The sequence below is a fragment of the Suricata suricatta genome, chromosome 12, assembly GCF_006229205.1.
Source record: "Suricata suricatta isolate VVHF042 chromosome 12, meerkat_22Aug2017_6uvM2_HiC, whole genome shotgun sequence".
NCBI classification, from domain to species: Eukaryota; Metazoa; Chordata; class Mammalia; order Carnivora; family Herpestidae; genus Suricata; species Suricata suricatta.
In genome coordinates this window covers 38,498,518-38,504,801 of record NC_043711.1, presented here as the reverse complement: position 1 = coordinate 38,504,801, position 6,284 = coordinate 38,498,518, and the positions used below count along the sequence as shown (strand labels likewise).

Sequence of the window (6,284 nt, the reverse complement as noted above, 5' to 3'; positions counted from 1 at the left end):
TATGGCCATTTGTAGCAAAGTGGATGGACCTTGAGGGTGTCATGCTAGGTGAAATAAGTCAGGCAGAGAAGGATAGATACCATATGTTTTCACTCATAGGTCTAACAGGAGAAATTTAACAGAGGACCATAGGGAGAGGAAGGGGGATAGAGAGCTGGGGAGAGTGAGGGACACAAATCATTAGAGACTATTGAATACTGAAAAAGAACCATGGACTGAAAGGGGAAGGGGAGGGAGGGAGGGGGTCATGGTCATGGGGGGAGCCTTGGGAGAAACACTGGGTGTTATATGGAAACCAATTTGAAAATAAACTATTAAAAAATGTTAAAAAAGGAAAGAAAGGGAAAAAAAAGGAACAAAAAAAAGGTGTTGGAGATACAGGGCCAAAGTAACACAGAGATCTAGACTCTAAGACCAAGGCAGCTGGCAGGATTTGACTAAAAGGATTATGACGATTTATCAGACCCATGGGCAAGTCAGAAGCTCAACCACCAGATTCAGAGTCATTTGAGGTTAAGAACTTCTTAAATCCACGCTTGCTCAGAAGGGAATTAATCTCAGTGCCTAAAATTGGACAGAACTTACTAGTGGAAGCTAAAGCAGAAAGGAAGCTTAAAAAGGTAATAAGCAAATGTGGATCCAAGATCACCTAGAGCCTTATTGAATCATTGCATCCATCTGAACTTTGATGGGATGCTTACCTGTAATAAGCTGTATAATTATGAGACGGGCTGGAGAGTTGAATGTTTTTTTCTACCCCATCAAGGAAATGTTTTAGTCACACACGCCAGATGCATGTGGGTTATGGGGCCCATTTTATTCATTCATCAAATATTTACTGATGCCTACTAAAGTGCCAGGCATTGTGCTAGAGAAATGGTGGCAAGAAAAAAAGCACCTTCTGTTTGCATGGAATTTATCATCTTGTAGGAGGGAAAGAAATACGTAAAAAAATACACAAAAGTCTGAGATTGAAACTAAGATTGGAGCTGTGAAGCAGCAGTGGTTGGTCTGCCAATGAGGGAATTAGCCTCATCAGAGAAGGCTGGTCTCAGAAATGAATTAAACTGGCTTCTGAAGCAAGAGTTGAAGTTAGCTTGCAAAGAAACATAGAGAAGAGGCTTCTAGGCAGAAAAGACAGTGTTTGAAATGTATGAAATTTCTAGTTTTGAGGTCAAAAATGGTTAAATACCAAATATTTCTCATGATTCTACTTATTTACAGGTATATTACCACGTAGCAATGTCTACAGCACTGTGGCTAATAGTAAGCATGTTTTAAATATGCTTCTTAAACTCCTGTTTTTAAATAATCCAGATCGGAGATCCAAGAACAGATAAATAAAAAGATAAATGACCATGGAACCAGAGGTTATGCAGGAGTGAAGTATCCTTCAGAGAGGATGAATTCTCAAGAAAGTAAGTGCTCCTATTTCAAAACCTGTTCCATGCTTATGGTTTCATCAGGGAGAAAGCCTCCGTAAGCTCCACCTCCCCCAGCACTGTTCTTCAGGAGGCTGACACTGCTGATGGATTCCCATCAAGAGGGTGAGCAGACACCCAGGCTGAATGTGGACTAACTAGTCCCACCCTTCCCTTCTTTCTTGTTAGAGAAAGTGACAGTGCCAAAATAAGTCTTATTAACTTGTCTATTTATCTATGTCCACATAATGTCACTCTGACAGTGGAATCATCGTAGACCACCAAATGATGTGAGGACTCATGGGCTTGAATAGTGTATTGTTTTCTTCTAAATGAAATTCATAGGACCTGATTATCTGGGAAGTGGCTCCAGACATTTACATGGTATCAAAGACAGAGGGGACTCCAAGTAATCAGATGATGCAGGCAAAGATTCATCTTCTCATCAATGAGGAAACAAAGAGCCAAAGACTGGGTATGCTACTTTCCTGGTGAGGTACAGGATTACATTGCGACTGTCCATTTAGTAATTCTGACAAGCCATTAAACTTATTTTAGAAGATATTATCTGATGAAAGAACAGGGAAAAGAGCACTCGGAGCTTTTTGTGCAGGGGTAGTAGTTGGTGTGGCAACAGTTATACACTTTGGTCTACTGGAAGGAAGTAGAACTGCTTCTTGGTCTAACAACTTAGCAAGAAAATGAGTTAAAATTATTAAGGATCTAAAAAAACCCCACAAATCCATGTTTTTTCTCCCTTAGGAAATAAATTTCATTTTATATTCTTAAATTTAGTTTTTGGGAAGAGCTAGGCAACTGAGGGAAGTGATACACTGTTTGAAATGTCAAAAATTTCTATTGTTTTAAAATTTCATTTTCCGAAGAGTTTGCTTCTAACTTAGTTTGCGAGCTAATCTTTTACATTTACTTTGCACTTCACACTTTGATAAAGCTTATTTACTGCTATTATCACACTCCATAGTTCCTGTGGATTCCCACCATGCTTGTTCCATTTCTACCACCATTATTCCCATCCTCACCTAGACCTGGCAGTGTGCTGAGACTTGGCTGTCTCTTTCCTTCTGAAGTCCCCTAATAAGCCAATTCATTATATCCCCCACCCACATAAAGGTGATTCTACCTTTTTAAATTTTACTTGATTTTCAAAGACACTTATTATATTATTAAGAGATTATTATTATATTTATTTAGATTATTACCTAAATAATAATCTATTATTATTCTGGAATAATCAAGGAAGGTTATTAAATATTCAGATCCCTGCGCCCTTCCTCAGGTACATAAATTTAGTCTTGGAAGTGATGCCTTCGGGGAGAATGATCTGCATTTTAAGAAACTACAGAGGTGGTTCTGGTATACTAGGAAGTATAAGAAGTGCTTCACACCATGAGGAATGTTAGAAAAAAGCACAGTTTTGAAGTGATTGTTTAACCCACAGGAGTCTGTCAATGTGATTACCAGCAATCTAAAAATGGAAGCTCTACTCAGGACAATTGTATTTGTGTGCAAAGTGACATACCCAGTTTATCCTCAGGGAGCAGGGAAAAATCGCTCCAGAACTATGACAAAATGCAAAGCTTGTTGGGAAGAGGATTAGAGCTGCTTAGAGCTCACTCCCCTTTTTCTTTCTTCAGGGACTGTGACCGATTCTCTCATGAATTAGGCCATGTCAGGTTAACTGAAAAATAGGTCAGCAGTCAAAGCCACACTGGTATGTGCCACTTGCTTGCCTGGACACAAATCCTAGTATTTCCCCTCTATGCAGATGGATGCAACACAGTGTGGTGTGTTAAGCTGGAGGGTCCTCCTGAGTATGACTGCTAACGTGGAGGAGTTTTGGAGAAGTGACCTTCATGTTGTTTAGATTTTCTTTTCTGAATTGGAGATAGAACATCTATTGCATTGTTTTTCAAACTTGAGCATGCATCAGAATCATTGGGTGAGAATGTTAAATATGAATGCTGGGCCTCACCCCAGAGTTTCTGACTCAGTAGGTTGGGAGCTGGGTGAGTATATGTACACCTAACACAGCATCAGTATGTCACACTATTACTGCTGGTCTGTGTACCAGACTTTGAGCATCACTTGTCTATAGCTCAGGTGGTAAAATGATTTGAGGACAGTTTCCCAATGCAGACTTGAATCTGGATTAAACTATACAAAACTACACTATTCATCTATCCCATGTCTTAGAAATCCGAGACTAGGGATAGAAATTCAAATTTATTGGTCCATTTGGCCATTAAAATCTGTTTTAAGTAATGGTGTGGTTGATATCCTGAGGGTCAAATGTTGGATCTTTGGAGTCAGAAGTGATTTCAGATTCAGTCTTCAGGTGCGTGAGGTAACATCTTCAGGCCTGTTTCTACATCTGTAAACCAGGAACTACAAAAATATCTACATTGTAGGGTTTGTGCTAGAGATCATTTGTTTATTTCTCCAGTCCCATTTTCCTCCCTTCCCCATTTTGCAATATGGCCCAGGAGGCTGGCCCATCTTTTGTCTTCTGCTTTCCAACTGGGTTCAGCCAAAGGGGAGAATCAGTGGGAGGTCTTAGGTGCTAAAAGAGAGTGTAATAAGTAGATTGTACTCTTACTAACTCTCTGTGGGATGGATCACTGCAGGTTAGCTATAGCCCTCCCAGAAAAATATACCTTGCTGGCTAGCACCACGTTTATAGCCAGACCCGTTCTTAGAGCATCACACGACCCTTGGCCTCTTCTGCTGAAGGACTTGCACTACGCTTTGTTCACTTCCTTTAGCCCCACTGCCTCTTTCGTAAATGTCTTTGTGAAAGCCCATTTGGCTGTCTTGTCTGTTTCATGCTGGGGCCCTCGCTGGTAAAATTGCAATGGGAGAAATGAAAGAATGCAGAGAAAACCTTGGCAGCTTGCTATCAACTAGAGAGTGCCCAGTAACATTCATCATTATTGCTGCCTTGTAGTATTTGGCCTAAGTTCTGATTGGTTATCTGTATCTATGGTGCCTACCGGTACATTTATAACTCATGAGTACATTTTCTCTTCTTCAGGTACCACTGAAATCATCAATCCTGGATAAGAGATTACCTTTCCATTGTTTGCTATCTATTATTAAAGTTAAAATTTCAGATAGTTCTTTTCTGCTTAGGTTGATATTAACTAATGACTCCTAGTGTATCTTAGTTAGGCAAAAATATTCCTAGATGCCACTTTTTTCTTACAGAAGTACCATTGCTGAAGGTAACAAAGAAAGAAGGAAGGATAGAAGGAGCCTGAGTTTCTGCGGGCATCAGGGAGCTATCGTCTCAGTTCTGAACTATCTTGTGATTTTATTTTGGTGAGAAAAATAAGCCCCAGATGGGTAAGCCACAGTATTTGCTGTATTTAGGCAAACGGAATCCTAACTGATATGACTGCTCATTTAGCCATTGAACTACTTCAGTAAGAGTCATCAAGAAACAAATATTCAACAGAGTCAATACTGTATTGCTTTGAGAAGTGAGTGCAACTATGAAACATTCTATCACTTTCTTATATTTAATCTGTTAGGTGTGGTAGTGATTTCCTTATAAGCAAGAACTGTTTCTCTCTTGGCCATTGCTGTGTTCAAAAGGCCTAGCACCATACTTGACACAGAACTGTACTCAGAAAGTAAATGTTTACAGAATGGAGAAGCACATTGTGTCTTTGACAGAGATTGTGGCTGATTAAGTTTACAAGCAGTAGCAGGAGGGCAAAATCACAGTACTGGTTCCCAGGGCTATTGGCCCAAGTCTATATCTCCTGTCCTAGAGGGAAGGTGACAGGAGGAGTCTGGTGGCACCTTTGTATTCAGAGGACTTAGGACAATGTCCCGGAAGTGGTAGATTCTTAGACACTATATGTGAAGTAAGCAAAACGAAGAAATGAAAGTGAATAGAAAGTGTTTTCTGTCAATCTGGAAAAGTATTTGCTTAGAAGCTTTTCACAACTTTAAATATGTTTGTGTCTTTTTATACTTAAATTGCTTCTTCGTTGTTTTTCCACATTTTTTTAATTTAGAAAAACAAGAATGCGAAAAAGCCTCCAAATCTTTTCCAAAAGAAGATAAAATTATCTATAATCCTGCCATCCAGATTTAAAGAAAAAAAAAAAAAAACCCTTTCTGGGTGTCTTTGATGGATATTTTCCCCCCATCATCAGCACCTTCTTGGAGCCTGATTCTGCTGACGTTTTTCTGCAACTTAGCTTGGTAATTGTGACTTACTTTCCAAATCTTCTCTTTCAAACCAGGATAATAAAAGATACTTAAAAGTTCTCAGTTTTTGCTTTAATTTACAAACCTTTAGAGCATTCAGTTCCTTTTACTGCCTTCTTGATATTGTAATTTGCAACAACACGCCCTTATTCTGAAAGCAGTTTTTTTAAAGCTGCCTCATTTGCTGTTCTTCTGGGTGTGTTATTCACAATACTTTTGAGCTTTATTATCCTTGTCATCTTTTGACATACATGGGCAATAGCTGATATTTTTAGTATGCTAGTAAGATTATTAAATTGTATTATATATTTTTTTCTGGTTGGTGTGTTATTATACAGTTACCTTTCAGATTTATATCTTTAATCTCAAAAATTAATGAGCATTCATTTTTTTAAAAAAAAGATGCTAACAAAGTGTCAGCAAGATAATTAAAAATATAAATAAACCAAAGCCAAGTGATTTTGAAGGATTTTATGACCTAATGTTGGTTTGGGAAATGAGAGACGGGAAGGAAGTCTTTCTAGATGTACTCTATCACAGTATGGAAACACAGCTAGTTTATCTTTAGAATTCATAGATGCCTTCCTTTGGTGATAAAATATTACTGATAGGTAAAGCAAACTA

At 38.6% G+C, this 6,284-nt stretch overlaps 1 long non-coding RNA gene across 1 annotated transcript; it reads left to right on the top strand.

Moving 5' to 3' along the window:
- The first annotated feature begins 1,354 nt into the window (after positions 1-1,354).
- LOC115275415 lies at positions 1,355-5,688 on the top strand. The gene is made up of 3 exons (XR_003901556.1): positions 1,355-1,418; positions 4,647-4,760; positions 5,465-5,688. It is a non-coding gene; the product is annotated as an uncharacterized LOC115275415 (long non-coding RNA).
- The last annotated feature ends 596 nt before the right edge of the window (positions 5,689-6,284 follow it).